Source organism: Pan troglodytes, chromosome 8 (assembly GCF_028858775.2).
Source record: "Pan troglodytes isolate AG18354 chromosome 8, NHGRI_mPanTro3-v2.0_pri, whole genome shotgun sequence".
Lineage (NCBI taxonomy): Eukaryota > Metazoa > Chordata > Mammalia > Primates > Hominidae > Pan > Pan troglodytes.
This window is the reverse complement of record NC_072406.2, coordinates 56,867,501-56,891,154: the sequence shown is the minus strand read 5'-3', so window position 1 is coordinate 56,891,154 and position 23,654 is coordinate 56,867,501. Positions and strand designations below refer to the sequence as shown.

The 23,654-nt window shown below is 38.3% G+C and overlaps 1 long non-coding RNA gene across 1 annotated transcript in view; it reads left to right on the top strand.

Annotated features, from left to right (window-relative positions):
* Positions 1-23,654, top strand: part of LOC104008165 (uncharacterized) — a 117,887-nt gene that overhangs the window by 59,359 nt on the left and 34,874 nt on the right. The window contains exon 2 of the long non-coding RNA XR_001706573.4: positions 22,879-22,927. This is a non-coding gene — a long non-coding RNA (uncharacterized LOC104008165). The remainder of the gene's footprint in view (positions 1-22,878; positions 22,928-23,654) is intronic.

Sequence of the window (23,654 nt, the reverse complement as noted above, 5' to 3'; positions counted from 1 at the left end):
GCAGAACTGAAGGAAATAGAGACACAGAAAACCCTTCAAAAAATTAATGAATCCAGGAGCTGGTTTTTTTGAAAAGATCAACAAAATCGATAGACTGCTAGGAAGACTAATAAAGAGAAAAAGAGAGAAGAATCAAATAGACACAATAAAAAAGGATAAAGTGGATATCACCACCAATCCCACAGAAATACAAACCACCATCAGAGAATACTACAAACACCTCTATGCAAATAAACTAGAAAATCTAGAAGAAATGGATAAATTCCTCAACACATACACCCTCCCAAGACTAAACCAGGAAGAAGTTGAATCTCTGAATAGACCAATAACAGGCTCTGAAATTGTGGCAATAATCAATAGCTTACCAACCAAAAAAAGTCCAGGACCAGACGGATTCACAGCCGAATTCTACCAGAGGTACAAGGAGAAGCTGGTACCATTCCTTCTGAAACTATTCCAATCAATAGAAAAAGAGGGAATCCTCCCTAACTCATTTTATGAGGCCAGCATCATCTTGATACCAAAGCCTGGCAGAGACACAACCAAAAAAGAGAATTTTAGACCAATATCCTTGATGAACATTGATGCAAAAATCCTCAATAAAATACTGGCAAACCAAATCCAGCAGCACATCAAAAAGCTTATCCACCATGATCAAGTGGGCTTCATCCCTGGGATGCAAGTCTGGTTCAACATACGCAAATCAATAAATGTAATCCAGCATATAAACAGAACCAAAGACAAAAACCACATGAATATCTCAATAGATGCAGAAAAGGCCTTTGACAAAATTCAACAACCCTTCATGCTAAAAACTCTCAATAAATTCGGTATTGATGGGACATATCTCAAAATAATAAGAGCTATCTATGACAAACCCACAGCCAATATCATACTGAATGGGCAAAAACTGGTAGCATTCCCTTTGAAAACTGGCACAAGACAGGGATGCCCTCTCTCACCACTCCTATTTGACATAGTGTTGGAAGTTCTGGTCAGGGCAATCAGACAAGAGAAAGAAATAAAGGGTATTCAATTAGGAAAAGAGGAAGTCAAATTGTCCCTGTTTGCAGGTGACATGATTGCATATCTAGAAAACCCCATCATCTCAGTCCAAAATCTCCTTAAGCTGATAGGCAACTTCAGCAAAGTCTCAGGATACAAAATCAATGTGCAAAAATCACAAGCATTCTTATACACCAATAACAGACAAACAGAGAGCCAAATCGTGAGTGAACTCCCATTCACAATTGCTTCAAAGAGAGTAAAATACCTAGGGATCCAACTTACAAGGGATGTGAAGGACCTCTTCAAGGAGAACTACAAACCACCGCTCAATGAAATAAAAGAGGATACAAACAAATGGAAGAAGATTCCATGCTTATGGGTAGGAAGAATCAATGTCATGAAAATGGCCATACTGCCCAAGGTAATTTATAGATTCAATGCCATCCCCATCAAGCTACCAATGACTTTCTTCACAGAATTGGAAAAAACTACTTTAAAGTTCATATGGAAGCAAAAAAAGAGCCTGCATCGCCAAGTCAATCCTAAGCCAAAAGAACAAAGCCAGAGGCATCACACTACCTGACTTCAAACTATACTACAAGGCTACAGTAACCAAAACAGCATGATACTGGTACCAAAACAGAGATACAGACCAATGGAACAGAACAGAGCCCTCAGAAATAATGCCGCATATCTTCAACCATCTGACCTTTGACAAACCTGACAAAAACAAGCAATGGGGAAAGGATTCCCTATTTAATAGATGGTGCTGGGAAAACTGGCTAGCCATATGTAGAAAGTTGAAACTGGATCCCTTCCTTACACCTTATACAAAAATTAATTCAAGATGGATTAACGACTTACATGTTAGACCTAAAACCATAAAAACCCTAGAAGAAAACCTAGGCAATACCATTCAGGACATAGGCATGGGCAAGGACTTCATGTCTAAAACACCAAAAGCAATGGCAACAAAAGCCAAAATTAACAAATGGGATCTAATTAAACTAAAGAGCTTCTGCACAGCAAAAGAAACTACCTTCAGAGTGAACAGGCAACCTACAGAATGGGAGAAAATTTTTGCAACCTACTCATCAGACAAAGGGCTAATATCCAGAATCTACAATGAACTCAAACAAATTTACAAGAAAAAAACAAACAACCCCATCAAAAAGTGGGAGAAGGATATGAACAAACACTTCTCGAAAGAAGACATTTATGCAGCCAAAAAACACATGAAGAAATGCTCATCATCACTGGCCATCAGAGAAATGCAAATCAAAACCACAATGAGATACTATCTCACACCAGTTAGAATGGCAATTATTAAAAAGTCAGGAAACAACAGATGCTGGAGAGGATGTGGAGAAATAGGAACACTTTTACACTCTTGGTGGGACTGTAAACTCGTTCAACCCTTGTGGAAGTCAGTGTGGCGATTCCTCAGGGATCTAGAACTAGAAATACCATTTGATCCAGTCATCCCATTACTGGGTATATACCCAAAGGACTATAAATCACGCTGCTATAAAGACACATGCACACGTATGTTTATTGCGGCACTATTCACAATAGCAAAGACTTGGAACCAACCTAAATGTCCAACAACGATAGACTGGATTAAGAAAATGTGGCACATATACACCATGGAATACTATGCAGCCATAAAAAATGAAGAGTTCATGTCCTTTGTAGGGGCATGGATGAAACTGGAAACCATCATTCTCAGCAAACTATTGCAAGGACAAAAAACCAAACACCGCATGTTCTCACTCGTAGGTGGGAATTGAACAATGAGAACACATGGACACAGGAACGGGAACATCACACTCCAGGGACTGTTGTGGGGTAGGGGAAGGGGGGAGGGATAGTATTAGGAGATACACCTAATGCTAAATGATGAGTTAATGGGTGCAGCACACCAACACGGCACAGGTATACATATGTAACAAACCTGCACATTGTGCACATGTACCCTAAAACTTAAAGTATAATAATAATAAAATAAAATAAAATAAAATAAAATAAAATAAAAATTAACTCTGAATTAAATCTGGCATGAGATAGGGGTCCGCATTCATTTTTTTTTTCCAAATGGTTATCCAGTCAATTGTGACTTCTAAATGATCAAGCCATCTTCACCTTTCACCCAATTTCTTGCAAGAATAAATTCTGTCAAACACGTGTGTCTATTTCTGAATGATACAATGTATTTTATCTCTGTTAATAAAATACTTCCTCATTACTCTTATATAACAATTTCTTAACTGGTAGCATTTGTGTTTTTATTTTTTGTTAGGTTTTAAAAAAGTAGTCATGAGACACATTTGGTTGGAATTGTTTTAAATATATGGAAAAATAAGGAGAATCAACACCCTCAATAATATCTTTCCTTTGAGACATTTAATCGCAAGTCCCTAATCACTGATGCTTATACATAACACTGACCAGTGTCCCTGAAAAAATGTGTTCTACAGAAATATTAATTATAGATAGTGATAAAAGAGGAATGTGTCCTATATATACTGCTTTCACCTTACATTTTACCTAAGCCCATTTTAGATAAACTGGAACTATTTTCTCATTAATAGTCATAAATTAGGAGTAAGCCCAAAAGACCAGTGGACCTGGTATCCAGTTTCAAACCAAAATAATGAATTAAGATCAACTTCTCTAAACTCCAGATTAGCCACCTGCCAACATTTAATTGACTTAGATCTAACACTTGAGTTCTGCAGGTCAACTTATTTAGTTACCAGAATGTACATTTTTGCAACCAATTTATCTTGGAAGTTTCATTAGGAAATGGCATTGCTTAAAATTAATCATTTTCTGGATGAGTTATCGGAAGGTTTTATGGCCACGGTGAGTGACCGTAAATACTTACTCAGAATGTTTCCAACATCACTGCAGCCACACTTCATGGTTCAGAACTCTGAAGCCCCAGCCCCTATTTGTCCTGTGTTTCAAGCATATCCAAGCTGTTTTCTTAGTCCTGCTCAAATGTGGTTCTTTGTTCCACTGCTGAGTAAGGACTGAATGGTCTTTTTCTCAGGAACAAATCTTTTCAGGCACTATAATTTTCTTAAGACAGCCCAACCCACCATTTGTGTTTTTGAACATTTGGATCTACTATCCTTTGGGACACATCAATTTCGCTCCAAGTTTTTCCATATTATCGCTTTAAACTGCTTCTCAAAACGTGCCCCAAATGCTATGGTGAGACATGTTTCCTGGGCCTCTGTTGTCTTTTATGATACCTTTGTGCAAATTAGACAAAAGAGACCCTCTGGATGGTCTCCACAAAAGCATGGCTTGGAGAGCTGACTATACATTTTTTAAAACTGTGGTAAAATACTGATAACATTTATCATCTTAACCATTTTTTAGTGTACAGTTCTTAGTGTTAAGTATAACCACATTGTTGTGCAACCAATCTCCACATCGTTTTCATCTTGCAAAACCAAAACCCTGTATCCATTAAAGAACTCCCCACTTTGCCTCTACCCAGACCCTGGCAACCACCATTCTACTTTTTATGAATGTGACCACTCTAGGTACCTTATTATAAGTGGACTCATACAGCATTTGTCTTTTTGTGATTGTCTTATTTAATTTAGCTAGATGTCCTCAAGGTTCATCCATAACATAGCGTATGTCAGAATTCCCTTCCTTTTTAAGAATAAATAATATTCTATTCTGTGTATATACCACATTTTGTTTTTCTGTTCATCCGACAATTGCTTCCACCCCTTCGCCATTGTGGATAATGCTTTATGGACATTAATGTACAAATATCTCTTTAAGGCCATGCTTTCAAATCTTTTGAGATCCTGCTTTGAATCTTTTAGCTGTATATTCAGAAGCAGTATTGCTGGATCCCATGATATTTCTGTTTTTAATTTTTTGATAAACCACCATACTGTTTCCACAGCAGCTGCACCATTTTACATTCCCACCAAGAGTGCACAAACGAAGGTTCCAATTTCTCTGCATCCTCACCAACACTTCTTATTTTCTGTATTTGTTGTTGCTGTTTGTTATTTTATAGTAGCCAGGGTGTGAGGTGACATCTCATTGTGGTTTTGTTTTGCATTTCCCTAATGATCAGTGACATTGAGCATCTTTTCATAGGCTTGTTGGCCATTTTGTATCTGCTTTTAATAATGTCTATTCAAGTTCTTTGAACATTTCTTAATCAGATTGGTTGTCTTCTTTATCATTGAGTTGTAGGAATTCTTTATATGTTCTGGATATTAACTTCTTATTAGGTGTACGGTTTACAAACATTTTCTCTCATCCCATTGATTACTTTTTTACTCTATTGATTGTGTCCTTTGGTGAACAGAGGTTTTTAATTTTGATGTAGTCCAATTTATCTATTTTTGCTCTCTATTTGCCTGTCTTTTCGGTGTCATACCCAAGAAATCATTGCCAAATTCAACAACATGATGCATTTGCTATTTCTTCTAAGAGTTTTGTAGTTTTAGCATTATGTTTAAGTCTTTAATCCCTTTTGATTTAATTTTTGTATATGGCATGAGGTAAGAGTTCAACTTCATTCTTTTGCATATGAATATGCATTTTTCCAATAAACATCATTTGTTGGGAAAACTGTCCTTTCTTTCATCGAATAATCTTGGCTCCCTTTTCAAAAATTATTTAACCATATATGCAAGGGTTTATTTCTGGACTTTCTACTCTAGCCTATTGATCTACACCAGTTTGATGTACCACACCACTTTGATTACTGTAGTTTTGTGATAAGTTTTGAAATCAGGAAGTATGAGACCTCCAACTTTGTTCGTTTTCAAGATTGTTTTGGCTAGAAGGGGGAGACTGCATTTCTAGCAAGCGAGAAAAAGGCAGGCCTTCCCTCTGGGATGCAGCCCTGCACTGGAGCATCCAGCACACTTAGCAGAGCTGGCCCCTCACCTGAGAAATCGGGGAAGAGGGCCGCCTGCACTTCCAGATATGGAGGCCCTGCCACTCAGCAAATGCTGCATGAAGATGAAGGACTCATTCATTCGTCTAAATCTGGTCAACTCTTCCCTTTACTGATGCCAGATTATCAGAGCTCTTACCGTTCTGATTAGACATTGAAATATACAGAATTGCTTTGACGTTGTATAGATGGGCTTTAATTTCTCTTGCTTTTGTCTGGCTCCTGTAGTTTATGTCGAGGTGGGCTGTAGAGAGCAACTGGCAGCATTTGTTAATTATTCTTGCTGTAGGAGGTTAGCAAGGAGGTGGTCTCCTCACCACGACCCAAGGAGAAACTTCTCTCTGACATAAGTGCCCTGGAACAAATACCATCCCCAAGTACTGTTTGTATTCATGAACACAACAACTGATCCTTTTTTGCTGATCTTGTAACAAATGCTCTTTATCTGTTTTGATCAGCTCTTGAAAGACTTCTAGGTAAATGTGCAACCCAGCTTTAGCAAACGTGCAGGACTTTCTGGATTATCTCTTTGAATGCCAACTTTAGTTAGCCCTATTATATTTATAAGTGGCATCCATACTCTTTAGAGTGATGAGAGGCTTACACATATACTTCATTTCTTAAAATAGTTTATTTGACAATTAAAAGAAAAAATGTATTATTAAGGGTCATTTGGTCACATTTAACAAAACCAGATTCAAACCACTTTAAGTAAGAAATGGGGTTTTATTGGCTCATAAAACTAGGAGAAATGGATGGAGGCAGGGCCTCAAAAGATGTTATCAGGGCTGTCTCTCTCATTTCCTGTCTCTGACTCTAGCTTTTGTTTCCTCTGTGCTGGCTGAATTCTCAGTAGGCTTTTCCATCAGGTGGCAAATTGGGCCCAGCAGGATTAATTTGTAGGCCACCTTCTTAGCAATCCCAGTAAGCTTGAAGCGTCTCCTCCCCAATGGCTCCAGCCTAAGCCCTAGTGAGGGCTCTTGCTGTCCTGTCTTGGTCCATGTGTCACCCCGGGCCAGTCCTGTAGCAAGAGGAGGCAGTGTTCTGGGTAGCCGAGTCTGAGGCACATGGCTCCCACAGGTAGGGGCAGGGTCATGACACTAAAGTTCATAGGTTGGACATGAGGGCTGGGAAATTGGGATGCTATTGACAAAAAGTGTAGAAAGAGATCTGAGCAGGAAAAGATTAATTACTGATTTTCTCTACAACATACTTAAAAAGATTCCTCAAGAAGAGCAACCTCATTCCCCTTAATACAGGGAACGCTTCTACAGTGTTCTTAGCAGATGTTTTATCCAGTTTCTCTTTGAACACGTTCCAGAATGGAGACCTCAGCACCTCCAGTTGTCTTCTATTCCAATGTTAGAGCTGCTTGTCAGAAAATATTCCTTATCTCAACAAATCTGAGTTTTCCTGTAATTTCTAAGGAATTGTCCTAACTCATTAGCCCATCAGAACCTTATAAAATAAAATTATAATCTCATCTTCCCAAAAGGGTAATCAAACATTTGAGTTCAATTTCAACATGTCTTTTACATTTCATATTCTACTTTCCCAGTGCCTTCTGAAGATTCCTGATACAATCTCCATCCCCACCAAGGCTATTCTTTCACCTCCAATGGACTGTAATGGTCTTTTGCATTTCACCTGCCACCAAGGCTTCCTCCCTGTATTTATTATAACATTAAATTATTTCATGGCTCAAATGTTGGAAATAGTTTTAAGATACTGATTATAATCTGCTTCTCACTCCCATAGTAAATCCAAAAAGAGGGTTGTTTTTACCAGTCACATTACAATTTTGGTTAATATTAAGCTTAAAACAGTAGTAGCTACCATTTATCGATTGCCCGATTCTTTATAAAATGTATCTATAGTCCCCACAATAATTCCAACATTTATTATTATCATTATTATTATTATTATTGCTATCCCATTTTATAGACAAGGAAGCTGAAACTCAGTTTAAGTAACTTAGAAAGTCAAATTAAGACAGTGGTCAAATTGATATTTGAGCTCAAATATCTATGACTGCAAAACTAAGTTCTTTCCATCATACTCCCTGCTCCATGGTTGATGTCAATGGAGACCATCAGATCTGTTTCCTGTGAAGTGATGCCAATAACTTCGTTCATACCCTTTGCTTGTGCAATGAAGCTGGTGCTCAGCATAATATGGGCTGTGCAGAAAAGGGTTAACAGAGTAGGCCTGAGACTGCATTCCTTAGGAAGCCTTGTTTGCAAGGCTGGCCCTTGACAGGCACCTGGGGTCTTGGATTTCAGGAGAATTTCCATTATTCCCTGATTAGAATGGCTCACTGTGCTTAAACTGTTTGTTCAAACAATATGGTTAATGCTGAATATGCGCTTTCCTTCCTGGTGTGTGGAATTTTGGTATGTGTTAGACAGAGGGGTACCTATATGACAAGCCCACAGTCAAAACCCCAGGCACTGAGCCTCTAATGAGCTTCTCTGGTAGATGTCTGGTAGATATTGAACACGTGTTGTCATATATCAGGGCTTGAGGAATTAAGCACATACTGTGTGACTCCTCTGGGATAACACTCCTGAAAGCGTGTGCCTAGCTTCCTCCAGATTTCACCCCATATGCCTTTTGTCTTTACTGATTTTACTTGGTACCCTTTTGCTGTAATAAATTACAGCCATGAATATGACTACATGCAGAGGCCTCTGCATCCTCCTAGGAAATCACTGAAACTGGAGGTAGTCTTGGAAACTCCCAACACAGGGACTTTATATTTGTTGCTGTTAAGTTTAATCCTGATACAGTCATTTCAAAATATCTCAATCTATTTTTTAAATATTTAGCTCTATGTGTATTCCTTCAAAGTTTTAATTTTATTCCTTGATAAGAATATTGAGTAAGAGAGTGGAAACACAGAATTGTAGTTGTTTCCTGAAGCCTCCCTCTGTGTCAAGACTAAGCTATTAATCAGAGTGTTAGGACAGGGTTACACAAGCCAGTTACATACTTTTCCACAAGTACTATTAAAAAGAACATACTTCATTGTATTGTTTTCTAGTATTCCTAAGACATTATGTCACTTAAAAAATTAAGACATATAGGCCAAAACATTCTTACTTCTTTTTCCTTACGTAGTTATGTTACATATATTATTGGAAAAAATAACTAGCCACTATTCCAATGTTACTTACTCTTAATGAGCTCATCATTTCCCTCTTGTAATAATACCATTCTTACTGTAGATGATAATTAATTATTTCGTTAGTTATGTGCTAAATTTTTTTGGATTGTATCACGACAGAATTTCCATCTTGCAGTTTTTAGACTATGTTGATTTTCCCCATTTTAATTCTCAAGTCATTTTCTCACTGCATCTTCTGCATTTTTTAAAGAAGTGCATTTTATCTAAGTTATCAAATTTGTGGTCATAGAGTTGTTCATAATATTCCTGTATCACTCTTTTTATATCCTTGGGATCAGTGGTCATTTCCCCTATTTCATTTCTCACCCTACAAATGTGTGTCTCTCACTTTGATTCTTGTTTAGCCTGGCTAGAAGTTTATCCATTTTATTGATCTTTTCAAAGAATCCACTTTTGGTTTTGTTGGGTTCCTTATTGTTTTTCTGTTTTTAATTTCATTGAAGTTCTAATTTTTATTATTTCTTTTCTTTTGGTCACTTTAGAGTTATATTGCTCTTCTTGCTTTATTTTCCTGTTTCCTCTATTGATTTCAGGTCCTCCTTCTATTCTAATATATGCATATATGCATTCAATGCTATAAATTTCTCTCTAACCATTCCTTTTGATGTATTCCCCAAATTTTGATAAGTTGTATCTTTATTTTCATTTAATTCAAAATATTTGTAATTTCTCTTGAGATTTCTCTTTTGACTCACGTGTTATTTGCAAGTATGTTGCATAATCTCCAAATATTTGGTTGTTTTCCAGCTATCTTTCCATTATTGATTTCTAGCTAATTTCATTATGGTCCAAGAGCATACTTTTTATGAATTTTATTTTTAAAAATTTGTTCAATCTGTTTCAGTACCCAGAATGGAATCTATCTTGGTAAGTATCCTATATGAGCTTAGGAAAAATGTGTATTCTGCTTTTATTAGATGAAGTACAGATGGTCCCTGACTTACGATGATTCAACTTACAATTTTTCGACTTTAAGATGGTGTAAAAGCAAAACCCATTCAGTAGAAACCATACTTCAAACACCATACAGTCATTCTATTTCTCACTTCCAGCACAGTATTTAATAAATTATGTGAGATATTCAACCCTTTATTAAATAGGCTTAGTTAGATAGTTTTGCCCAACTGTAAGATAACATAAGTGTTCTGAGCACATTTAAGTTAAGCTAAGTTATCATATTTGATAAGTTAGGTGTAGTAAATGCATTTTTGACTTTGTGTATTTTCAACTTACAATGGGTTTATTAGGATGTAACTTCATAGTAAGTCAAGGAGCATGTGTAATCTATCAAGGTGACTAGAGCCAGTTAACTGATGGTGTTGTTACATTAAAGGATGTTTTTACTGATTTTCTGCCTGCTGGATCTGTCCTTTTCTTATAGAGGGATGTTGAAGTCTTCAACTATAATAGTGGATTAATCTATTTCTCCTTGCAGTTATACCAAATTTTGCCCTATGTATTTTGATGCAGTGTTGTTAGACACATATACATTAAAAATTATTAGATCTTCTTAGAGAGCTGACCCTTTATCACTATGTAATATCCTTCTTTTTTTTTTGGAGACGGAGTCTCGCTCTGTCGCCCAGGCTGGAGTGCAGTGGCACAATCTCGGTTCACTGCAAGCTCTGCCTCCCGAGTTCGAGCCATTCTCCTGCTTAGCCTCCCGATTAGCTGGGACTACAGGAGCCCGCCACCATGCCCGGCTAATTTTCTGTGTTTTTAGTAGAAACGGGGTTTCACCATGTTGGCCAGGATGGTCTCGATATCCTGACCTCATGATCCGCCCGCCTCAGCCTCCCAAAGTGCTGGGATTACAGGCATAAGCCACTGCATCCAGCCTTGTAATGTCCTTCTTTATCCCTGATGATAGCATGGTATATCTTCTCCATCCCTTTACTTTTAATGTATCTGTGTCTGTATTTAAAATGGGTATCTTATAGACAACATACAGTTTAGTCTTTTTTGTTTTCATTCTATCAGTTTTTGTCTTCTGGTTGGTATATTTATATTATTAACATTTAAAGTGATTACTAATATAATTGGACTAATATTTATCATATTTGTTATTGTTTTCTATTTGTTGCCCTTTTTTGTTTTTCTTTTATCTCTCACTTCTGCCTTCTCTCAGTGTTAACTGAACATTTTATATGGTTTCAGTCTATCTCCTCTCGTAACATATTAATTATACTTCTTTCCCACCTTCTTTTTCAATGGTTACTCTTGAATTTGCAGTAATCTAAGTCCACTTTCAAATAACGCTATACTTCTTCACAGGTAGCATGTACCTTATAACAGAGTAGTCCCAATTTCTTTCTCGCATGCCTTCAAACATTTATATCACTTACCGCTAAGCTAGTCACCCAATGCACTGTTGCTATTACTATGTGAATAATTATTTATTAGAACTATTAAGAATAAAAAACAAAATCCTTAAAATTTTACCCTTATTTATTCCTTTTCTAATGTTTTATTTCTTTCAGTAGAACAAAATTTCTGACTTTTTTTTTTTTCTCTGAAGAACTTGTTTTAACATTTCAGGCAATGCAAGTCTACTGGAGACAAATTCTCTCAATTTTTGTTTGTCTGAAAATGTCTTTATTTCTCCTTTACTTTTGAAGAATAATTTTGCAGTACACAGGATTTTAGGTTGATGGGGTTTTTTTTCTTTCAATACTTTAAATATTCCACTTCACCTCTTCTTGCTTGCATGGGAGGAAGAAATTGGGGCTACTCTGTTATAAGTTACCCACTACCTGTGAAGATGTATATATATCGGACTTCTGTAGAGAAGTCCGGTATAATTCTCTTCAGAAGTCCGATATAATTCTTATCTTTGGTCCTCTATAAGTAATGTGTTTTATTCTTTTGGCTTCTTTCAAGATTTTCTCTTTATCTTTAGTTTCCTACAGTTTGAATAGGGTATCCCTAAGTGTCTATTTTTTTTTTTGTATTTATCCTGCTTGGTGTTCCCTCAGTTTCCTGGACCTGTGGCTTGGCACATGTCATTAGTTTTTGAAAATTCTCAACCATTATTACTTCAAATATTTCTTCTGGTCCTTTCTTTCACAAATTCTGGAATTCTCATTGTGCATATATTACACCTTCTGTAATTGTACTACAGTTCTTGGATATCTTGTTCCTTTTTTCATTTTATTCTTATTTCCTTTCTCTTGCATTTCAGTTTGGGAAGATTCTATTGACACATTTTCATGCTCAGTGATTCTTTCCTCCCAGGGTCCCGTCTACTGGCAAGCCCATCAAAGGCATTTTTCTTTGCAACAATGTTTTTGATTTCCAAAATTTCCAGTGGATTCTTTCTTAGAACTTCCATTTTTCTGCTTTCACTACCCATTCGTTCTTACATATCAGTCACATTTTCCATTAGAGCCCTTACATATTAATCAGTCTTAATTTAAATATCTGTTCTGATAATTCAAAAATCTGCATCATACTTGAGACTGGCTCCGTTCCTTGCTTTGGCTCTTGACACTATGTTCTTTCTTGCCTTTTAGCATGCTTTGTAATTTTTCTTTTCTTATTTATTTATTTATTTATTTATTTTTATTATACTTTAAGTTCTAGGGTACATGTGCACAACGTGCAGGTTTGTTACATATGTATATATGTGCCATGTTGGTTTGCTGCACCCATTAACTCATCATTTACATTAGTTATTTCTCCTAATGCTATCTCTCCTTCATCCCCCCACTGCACGACAGGCCACAGTGTGTGATGTTCCCCACCTTGTGTCTCATTGTTCAGTTCTCATCTATGAGTGTGAACATGCAGTGTTTGGTTTTCTGTCCTTGTGATAGTTTGCTCAGAATGATGGTTTCCAGCTTCATCCATGTCGCTACAAAGGACATGAACTTATCCTTTTTTATGGCTGCATAGTATTCCATGGTGTATATGTGCCACATTTTCTTAATCCAGTCTATCATTGATGGACATTTGGGTTGGTTCCAAGTCCTTGCTATTGTGAATAGTGCTGCAATAAACATACTTGTGCATGTGTCTTTATTGTAGCATGATTTATAATCCTTTGAGTATATACCCAGTAATGGGATCGCTGGGTCAAATGGTATTTCTAGTTCTAGATCCTTGAAGTATCGCCACACTGTCTTCCACATGGTTGAACTAGTTTACAGTCCCACCAAGAGTGTAAAAGTGTTCCTATTTCTCCACATCCTCTCCAGCACCTGTTGTTTCCTGACTTTTTAATGATCACCATTCTAACTGGTGTGAGACGGTATCTCATTGTGGTTTTGATTTGCATTTCTCTGATGGCCAGTGATGATGAGCATTTTTTCATGTGTCTGTTGGATGGATAAATGTCTTCTTTTAAAAAGTGTGTGTTCATATCCTTTGCCCACTTTTTGATGGGGTTGTTTGCTTTTTTCTTGTAAATTTGTTTAATTTATTTGTAGATTCTGAATATTAGCCCTTTGTCAGATGGGTAGATTGCGAAAATTTTCTCCCATTCTGTAGGCTGCCTGTTCACTCTGATAGCAGTTTCTTTTGCTGTGCAGAAGCTCTTTAGTTTAATTAGATCCCATTTGTCAATTTTGGCTTTTGTTGCCATTGTTTTTGGTGTTTTAGACATGAAGTCCTTGTTCATGCCTATGTCCTGAATGGTATTGCCTAGGTTTTCTTCTAGGGTTTTTATGGTTTTAGATCTAACATTTAAGTCTTTAATCTGTCTTGAATTAATTTTTATATAAGGTATAAGGAAGGGATCCAGTTTCAGCTTTCTACATATGGCTAGCCAGTTTTCCCAGCACCATTTATGAAATAGGGAATCCTTTCCCCATTGCTTGTTTTTGTCAGCTTTGTCAAAGATCAGATGGCTGCAGATGTGTGGTGTTATTTCTGAGGCCTCTGTTTTATTCCACTGGTCTGTACCTCTGTTTTGGTACCAGTACCATGCTGTTTTGGTTACTGTAGCCTTGTAGTATAGTTTGAAGTCAAGTAGTATGATGCCTCCAGCTTTGTTCTTTTTGCTTAGGATTGTCTTGGCAATGCAGGCTCTTTTTTAGTTCCATATGAACTTTAAAGTAGTTTCTCCAATTCTGTGAAGAAAGTCATTGGTAGCTTGATGGGGATGGCATTGAATCCATAAATTGCCTTGGGCAGTATGGCCATTTTCACAACATTGATTCTTCCTATCCATGAGCATGGGATGTTCTTCCATTTCTTTGTGTCTTCTTTTATTTCATTGAGCAGTGGTTTGTAGTTCTCCTTGAAGAGGTCCTTCATGTCCCTTGTAAATTTGATTCCTAAGTATATTCTCTTTGTAGCAATTGTGAATGGGAGTTCACTCATGATTTGGCTCTCGGTTTGTCTGTTATTAGTGTATAGGAATGCTTGTGATTTTTGCACGTTGATTTTGTATCCTGAGACTGCTGAAGTTGCTTATCAGCTTAAGGAGATTTTGGGCTGAGACAGTGGGGTTTTCTAGATATACAATCATGTCATCTGCAAACAGGGACAATTTGACTTCCTCTTTTCCTAATTGAATACCCTTTATTTCTTTCTCTTGTCTGATTGCCCTGGCCAGAACTTCCAACATTATGTTGAATAGGAGTGGTGAGAGAGGGCATCCCTGTCTTGTGCCAGTTTTCAAAGGGAATGCTTCCAGTTTTTACCCATTCAGTATGATACTGGCTGTGGGTTTGTCATAAATAGCTCTTATTATTTTGAGATACAGTCCATCAATACCTAGTTTCTTGAGAGTTTTTAGCATGAAGGGCTGTTGAATTTTGTCAAAGGCCTTTTCTGCATCTATTGAGATAATCGTGTGGTTTGTGTGGTTGGTTCTGTTTATGTGATGGTTTACATTTATTGATTTGTGTATGTCGAACCAGCCTTGCATCCCAGGGATGAAGCCACCTTGATCTTGGATGAGCATGTGCTGCTGGATTCGATTTGCCAGTATTTTACATTTACAGATTTTTGCATCAATGTTCATCAGGGATATTGGTCTAAAATTCTCTTTTTTTGTTGTGTCTCCACCAGGCTTTGCTATCAGGATGATCCTGGCCTCATAAAATGAGTTAGGGAGGATTCCCTCTTTTTCTGTTGGTTGGAATAGTTTCAGAAGGAATGGTGCTAGCTACTCTTTGTACCTCTGGTAGAATTCAGCTGTGAGTCCGCCTGGTCCTGGACCTTTTTTGGTTGGTAGGCTATTAATTATTCCCTCAATTTCAGAACCTGTTATTGATCTATTCAGGGATTCAACTTCTTCCTCGTTTAGTCTTGGGAGGGTGTATGTGTCCAGGAATTTATCCATGTCTTCTGGATTTTCTAGTTTATTTGTGTAGAAGTGTTTATAGTATTCTCTGATGGTAGTTTGTATTTCTGTGGGATCGGTGGTGAGATCCCCTTTTTCATTCTTTATTGCATCTATTTGATTCTTCTCTCTTTTCTTCGTATTAGTCTTGCTAGCAGTCTATCAATTTTATTGATCTTTTCAAAACACCAGCTCCTGAATTCATTGATTTTTTTGAAGGGTTGTGTCTCTATCTCCTTCATTTCTGCTCTGATCTTAGTTATTTCTTGCCTTCTGCTAGCTTTTGAATTAGTTTGCTCTTGCTTCTCTAGTTCTTTTAATTTTGATGTTAGGGTGTCGATTTCACAACTTTCCTGCTTTCTCTTACGGACATTTAGTGCTATAAATTTCCCTCTACACACTGCTGTAAATGTGTCTCAGAGATTCTGGTACATTGTGTCTCTGCTCTCATTGATTTCAAAAAACATCTTTATTTCTGCCTTCATTTCGTTATTTACCCAGTAGTCATTCAGGAGCAGATTGTTCAGTTTCCACGTAGTTGTGCAGTTTTGAGTGAGTTTCTTAATCCTGAGTTCTAATTTGATTGCACTGTGGTCTCAGAGACAGTTTGTTGTGATTTCTGTTCTTTTACATTTACTGAGGAGTGCTTTACTTCCAGCTATGTGGTCAATTTTGGAATTTGTGTGATGTGATGCTGGGAAGAATGTATATTCTGATAATTTGGGGTGGGGAGTTCTGCAGATATCTATTAGGTCTGCTTGGTGCAAAGCTGAGTTCAAGTCCTGGATATCCTTGTTAACCTTCTGTCTCGTTGATCTGTCTAATATTGACAGTGGGGCATGAAATTCTCCCATTATTATTGTGTGGGAGTCTAAGTCTCTTTCTAGGTCTCTAAGGACTTGCTTTATGAAACTGGCTGCTCCTGTATTGGGTGCATATATATTTAGGATTGTTAGCTCTTCTTGTTGAATTGATCCCTTTACCATTATGTAATGGCCTTCTTTGTCTCTTTTGATCTTTGTTGGTTTAAAGTCTGTTTGGTCAGAGACTAGGATTGCAACCCCTGCCTTTTTTTTGCTTTCCATTTGCTTGGTGGCTCTTCCTCCATCCCTTTATTTTGAGCCTATGTTTGTCTCTGCACATGAAATGGGTTTCCTGAATACAGCACACTGCTGGATCTTGACTCTTTATCCAATTTGCCAGTCTGTGTCTTTTAATTGGGGCATTTAGTCCATTTACATTTAAGGTTAATATTGTTATGTGTGAATTTGATCCCGTCATTATGATGTTAGCTGGTTATTTTGCCCATTAGTTGATGCAGTTTCTTCCTAGCATTGATGGTCTTTACAATTTGGCATGTTTTGCAGTGGCTGGTACTGGTTGTTCCTTTCCATGTTTAATGCTTCCTTCAGGAGCTCTTTTAGGGCAGGCCTGGTGGTGACAAAATCTCTCAGCATTTGCTTGTCTGTAAAGGATTTTATTTCTCCTTCACTTGTGAAGCTTAGTTTGGCTGGATATGAAATTCTGCATTGAAAATGCTTTTCTTCAAGAATGTTGAATACTGGCCCCCACTCTCTTCTGGCTTCTTGGGTTTCTGCCGAGAGATCCGCTGTTAGTCTGATGGGCTTCCCTTTGTGGGTAACCCGACCTTTCTTTCTGGCTGCCCTTAGCATTTTTCCCTTCATTTCAACATTGGTGAATCTGACAATTATGTGTTTTGGGGTTGCTCTTCTTAAGGAGTATCTTTGTGGTGTGCTCTGTATTTCCTGAATTTGAATATTGGCCTGCCTTGCTAGGTTTGGGAAGGTCTCCTGGATAATATCCTGAAGAGTGTTTTCCAACTTGGTTCCATTATCCTCATCACTTTCAGGTACACCAATCAAACGTAGATTTGGTATTTTCACATAGTTCTGTATTTCTTGGAGGCTTTGTTCGTTTCTTTTTACTCTTTTTTCTCTAAACATCTCTTCTCACTTCATTAATTTGATCTTCAATCACTGATACCCTTTCTTCCACTTGATCAAATCGGCTACTGAAGCTTGTGCATGCATCACATAGTTCTCGTGCCATGGTTTTCAGCTCCATCAGGTTATTTAAGGTCTTCTCTACACTGTTTATTCTAATTAGCCATTTGTCTAATCTTTTTTCAAGGTTTTGAGCTTCCTTGCAATGGGTTCAAACATCCTCCTTTAGTTCGGAGAAATTTGTTATTACCAACTTTCTGAAGCCTACTTCTGTCAACTCGTCAGAGTCATTCTCTATCCTGCTTTGTTCCATTGCTGGCGAGGAGCTGCGATCCTTTGGAGAAGGGGCACTCTGGTTCTTAGAATTTTCAGTTTTCCTTCTCTGGTTTCTCCCCATCTTTGTAGTTTTATCTACCTTTGGTCTTTGATGATGGTGACCTACAGATGGGGTTTTTGTGTTGGTGTCCTTTTTGTTGATGTTGATGCTATTCCTTTCTGTCTGTTAGTTTTCCTTTTACCAGTCAAGTCCCTTGGCTGCAGGTCTGTTGGGAGTTTGCTGGAGGTCCACTCCAGACCCTGTATGCCTCAGTATCACCAGCGGAGGCTGCAGAACAGCAAATATTGCAGAACAGCAAATATTTCTGCCTGATCCTTCCTCTAGAAGCTTCATCTCAGAGGGGCACCCAGCTGTATGAGGTGTCAGCCGACCCCTACAGGAAGGTGCCTCCAAGTTAGGCTACACGGGGGTCAGGGACCCACTTGAGGAGGCAGTCTGTCCATTCTCAGAGCTCAAACATCATGCTGGGAGAATCACTGCTCTCTTCAGAGCTGTCAGACAGGGACATTTAAGTCTGCAGAAGTTTCTGCTGCCTTTTGTTCAGGTATGCTCTGGTCCTAGAGGTGGAGTCTACAGAGGCAGGTGGGCCTCATTGAGCTGCAGTGGACTCCACCTAGTTTGAGCTTTCTGGCTGCTTTGTTTACCTACTCAAGCCTCAGCAATGGCAGACACCCCTCCCCCAGCCAGGTTTGCTGCCTTGCAGTTTGATCTCAGACTAGCAGTGAGCAAGGCTCCGTGGGTGTGGGACCCGCTGAGCCAGGTGCAGGATATAATCTCCTGGTGTGCCATTTGCTAAGACCATTGGAAAAGCGCAGTGTTAAGGTGGCAGTGTCCTGATTTTCCCGGTACAGTCTGTCATGGCTTCCGTTGGCTAGGAAAGGGAATTCCCCCGACCCCTTGTGCTTCCTGGGTGAGGGGATGCTCTGTTCTGCTTTGGCTCACCCTCTGTGAGCTGCACCCACTTTCAGACCAGTCACATTGAGATGAAACGGGTACCTCAGTTGGAAATGCAGAAACCACCCATCTTCTGTTTAGATCACACAGGGAGCTGCAGACCGGAGCTGTTCCTATTGGGCCATCTAGGAACCGCCTTTCATGCTTTGTAATTTTTCATTGAGAAACATTTGTTGCATATTGAAGAATAGAAGTTCAGGTTAGTAGGCTTTTAGTGTGTGGCTTTATCTTCATCTGGTTAGGAATTATTGTGTCTGTGTTTACTCCTTGTTTTAGCTGTAGGTGTCTGAGGCTTTAATTTCTTCTGGAGTCCTTCTTTTCATTTCCTGTTATATCTGAGCTTCTTTCTTAAATGAGCATTAGCGTTGTGGTTCTTTTAATTGTAACCCCCATGTTATTATATGGAATCCTTGTTTCCTGCTTCAGCAGCTTATGGTCCCGGCAAGCTGTGATTCTTTGCATTCGCCTGCTTCTTCAATTTGGGGAACATCATTTTGCTCTGTGAGCTCAATTACCTGATGAATCTAAAAAGATATGTTGATTTCATTTGGCCATCCTTTTTCATTATGAATCTTCAGGTGACAATAGGCAAACCTTTGCTCTAAGGTCATGCCTGTAGTATTTTACTACACTTTCAAAAACATTTACTTTGTCTTAAGATATATGCAAGGTAATTATATATATCCTCTCTATGTTATTGCCATAGACTAAAAGGTACCCTTTATGCCCCTTGCTCTACCATTTCCAGGTTGTCAGATAGCCTATGACTGTCATTGAATGGGTGGGGACTTAGGAAACAAATGACAGAAGAACAGGTTATAGGAGAAGTAATTTGGCAGAAATGATGGATCCTGGGGGGGCTTTTTATTTAGTGCCTGTCATCCCTACTGACCTATAGAGTTACTCATCAAATCTGAGGCCCACTCCTAGCTTTAGTAACTATACTTTAAGCAATGTTTTTTAAGCAATGTTTTTAGAATCAGAAACCCAGCTAGAAACCCTTGACAAACTTGGGTGGGTTCTGGTATCTAAGAGTATGCTATTGGCTGTAATTCCTACTTTTCATTAGTAAGAATCCATTTCTTGTAAAAATGATTAGATTGCTGAGATGTCCAGCCACGGCCTGGAGCAAAGCCTTGAAGACAATGCTGGCCAAACAATTTGGCACAATGAGATAGAAAGCCCAGGCTGCCCGGACATGTCTTCCTGATCCTGACTCCTTTCCCAGCCTATGGGAGGCAACCAGAGTGGGATGTAAGTTTCAGCAGATATGGAAGCTGGGCCTGTGCTCATCTCAATGAAAGAAGCTGATGACCATGAGATAATTAGCTTATAAGGCAATCAATTAACACATTTGGTTGTTGGCTGAAAGTCTGGAATCCACCCAGGGGTGAGAATTTGGCCTTTCCTTCTCTGACATTTGGCATGTCTCTTCTTCTGCCTCTTGGCCCGGGCTGTTCTCTCTGCTTGGGATGCCTGGTCTTCACTCTCTCTTACATACTTTCTCCTTCGAGACTGTGCCCAACATCCATGGGCCTGTGACATGCTTTCTGGCCACTCAAGCCTGATGTTAACCTTCCCCAGGTAAGGACAGCAACCCTCTCGACCAGGACTGTTTCTCCTGTGTCTAAAACAATGCTCAACCTTTTTCTAATCAGCCGTGTTCTTTGGATGAACTAATGAAGTATATATCTTTGAGCTTACACTTCTGAGATAAATATTTGCCCATCTGTCCCACTAGATGACAAACTCTTTCAGAACAAGGACTGTGTCTCTTATCTCAGTTTTTCCACAGCCTAGCCCAGAACCTGGCATGTAACAAAGGCTCAATACAAATTCGTGGAATAAATACAAAACGAATGAATGAGACAGTGCTGGGGTACTTTGCAGAAAACCTCATTTCATAGGCCAGCCTTGGAGACATCTCACTGCTACTTCTACCTCTTCATCAGGACCAGGAAGCAGTGATCCTCACTGCCTTGTTTGTCAACAAAGGGCCAGTGGCCAAGACCATATTTCCAAGAGCTTAGAAAGAACAAGAAGTCATCGCTGATGGTGTGGCCTCCCTCACCAAGGAGGGAATCACCAAAACAGGCAGTTTCTCTATTTAAGCTAAGCACACAGGAAGAAAGAGAGGACAAGCTTAGAGTAGTCTGTGAACCACAGGCAGCATCTTCTTTGCTCAGGTGCCATCTTGGCTGTGGTTGCGCCCCTCATAGCTGATGGGGCCCAGTGCTGTGCTGTGGGAGTGCTGTCTCCTTGTATTAGTCAGTTCTCACTCTGCTAATAAAGACATATCAAAGGCTGAGTAGTTTATACAGAAAAAGAGATTTAATGGACTTATAGTTCCACATGGCTGGGAAGGCCTCACAAGCATGGCAGAAGACAAAGGAGAAGAAAGTCATGTCTTAAATGGCAGTAGGCAAGAGAGCTTGTTAGGGGAACTCGCATTTATAAAATTATCAGATCTCGTGAGACTTATTCACTATCACAAGAACAGTATGGGGGAAACCACCCCCATGATTCAATTATCTCCACCTGGTCCCTCGCTTGACGTGCGGGGATTGTTACCATTCACGATGAGATTTGGGTGGGGATGCAAAGCCAAACCGTATCACTCCTGGGTGCCCCATGAGAAATGTGAATGTGTCTAGACCACAGCAGCTCATCCATGGCTCCAAGCAGACATGCACACAGGGCGAGAGCCTGGGGATGCCTGTTCATGCTTGTAATGTGGAACCACATTATTCTCCAGTGTTCCAGTTTGGATGATAAATTACATGGCCACCCTAAGTACCTCCCATACATTCTTTTTACCACCCCTATTATGCACTGGAACATTTTAAAACAAATCCCAGATACCATATTTTATCAGAAACTGCTTCCTCTTTTAATGTCTAACAGATAAGCACACAATAAGTAAGAGTAATGTCTTCATCCTGTTTAACAAAATAATCAATAATTCCATCATATCATCAAATATCTACTCAGTGTTCAAATTTCTCCAATTGTCTTTAAATGATTTTTATCAGTTGGGATTCAAACAAGGCCACACATTGCATTTGATGAGTATGTCTATTAAATCCCACCTGCCCCTTTTCTATTTTTTACTTTACCTCTTTCTTTTGCCATTTATTTATTGAAGAAAGCAGGTCAATTGTCCTGTAAATTTTCCCACACTCTAGATTTGACATCCTTTGATGACATTTAACACACTATTCTACCCTCTGATCTCCTATAAATGGTAGCTAGCTCTAGACACTTAATCAGGTACAGGTTCATGTTTTTTGAAACAATATTTCATGTGCACTTTTCCTTATTGTATCACATCAGGAAACATTGACTGTCTGATTGCCTTTCTTTTTATGATGTTAGAGCTGCTGAGTGGGTTCAGGTGTTGGTATCCTTATCCATCTATCAGATGACTCCCCACTAAAATGTCACTTAGAGATTTCCACAGCCATTAGATCGTTGCCTAAACCCATTATCATATGAAGGGTTACAAATATGTGATTTTCTGTGGATCTCATTTCTTCTACTTGCATTAGCCAGTGTCTTCTATAAAGAAGCAATTATTTGGCCATAGTTTGTATAGGAAATGCAGGATAAATCTTTAATTTTTTCTTTTAATTATACATTTTCAAAATAATGAATTGATTACATAGCAGTATTGAAACATGACCAATAAAGGTTTTGCTTTTTTTTACTATAATTAGAACTCATAAAAATGTTAAATCTATGTATTGTATTTCAATTAATTGCATCATTATTACTTTGGGTGTCAAATCATTCCATCTCAGGCCAGGAGTCCTTCAACTTAAAGGCACATAAAAGCTTATCTTTAACATTTTCTGTTTCAAACCTGGAATCAATCATTTCTGCAAGAAGCCCTGAATTTTGTTTTAGTGGGAAATATAATTTAAAATTCACAAATTGGGTCCCCAAAGTGATAATTATGATGGAGTTATCATTGCCTCTTGGTGTTTTCAGTGAATAGAGTTAGAAAACATACCTTCTTTTTAGAAAAAAACACACACATTGTAAGTTCCTGCTGGTCTTTTTTACAAATTTAAAATCAGAGGGTTTTGATTTAAGTTCTTTTGTTTACATATACATTTTAAAAGTAAAAGTGCAGGACCATAAAATGGATTCAATAGTAAGATTCTAATATATCAATTTCTTCTTAACACCTAGAAAAAAGAATGGTTATCCCGAAGACCCAGCCTACACACCTGGACAATAGGTATGATGAACTAGTTTCCTCTACTTTAAACTCAATTACTATCTTTTGGTTCAGGTAATGTGGTTTGCTTCATTATGGTCCTAAAACATTATAGGATCATATTTTCTGAAATCCCAATGATAGCCTTGTGAAATAATGAATTGATTTAAAATTGGGTGGGTGAAAGAACTTTTAGATTGTACAAAGTTGTACAATAAACAATACAAAGTCTGACATCTAGTTTCACAAACAGAGTGGGTAATGTCTTCATGTCACACACACACAAAAAAACCCTTAGGATTTTTTTAGACTCTGCTAATACCAATGAAGGAGACAGATTAAGGCCTAATCAAAGGCAAATCTACAGGAATGAAATGGACACCTGGGGCAATGGGAGCTGAGGCCATGCCATGATCAAGAAACAAAAGGCAATAATTAAAAATACGTATGCAGCTAATGTCCGTTCATGATAAACTCTTTTGGCAAACTAGAAATAAAAAGGAACTCTTTTAATCACATAAAGGACGTCTACAAAAAACCTACACCTAACACGAGATTTTGTGATGAAAAATAGAACACTTTTTCCCTAAGATCTGAAACAAAATAAGGCTTTCCACTCTCCCCTCTTCTGTTCAATGTTATTCTACTGGAAGTTCCAGCAAGGGCAATAAGGCAAGAAAAAGAAAGGAAAGAGCAAGGATTTTTTAAAAAGTAAGTAAAACTATCATTTTTTTAATAGAAGACAATT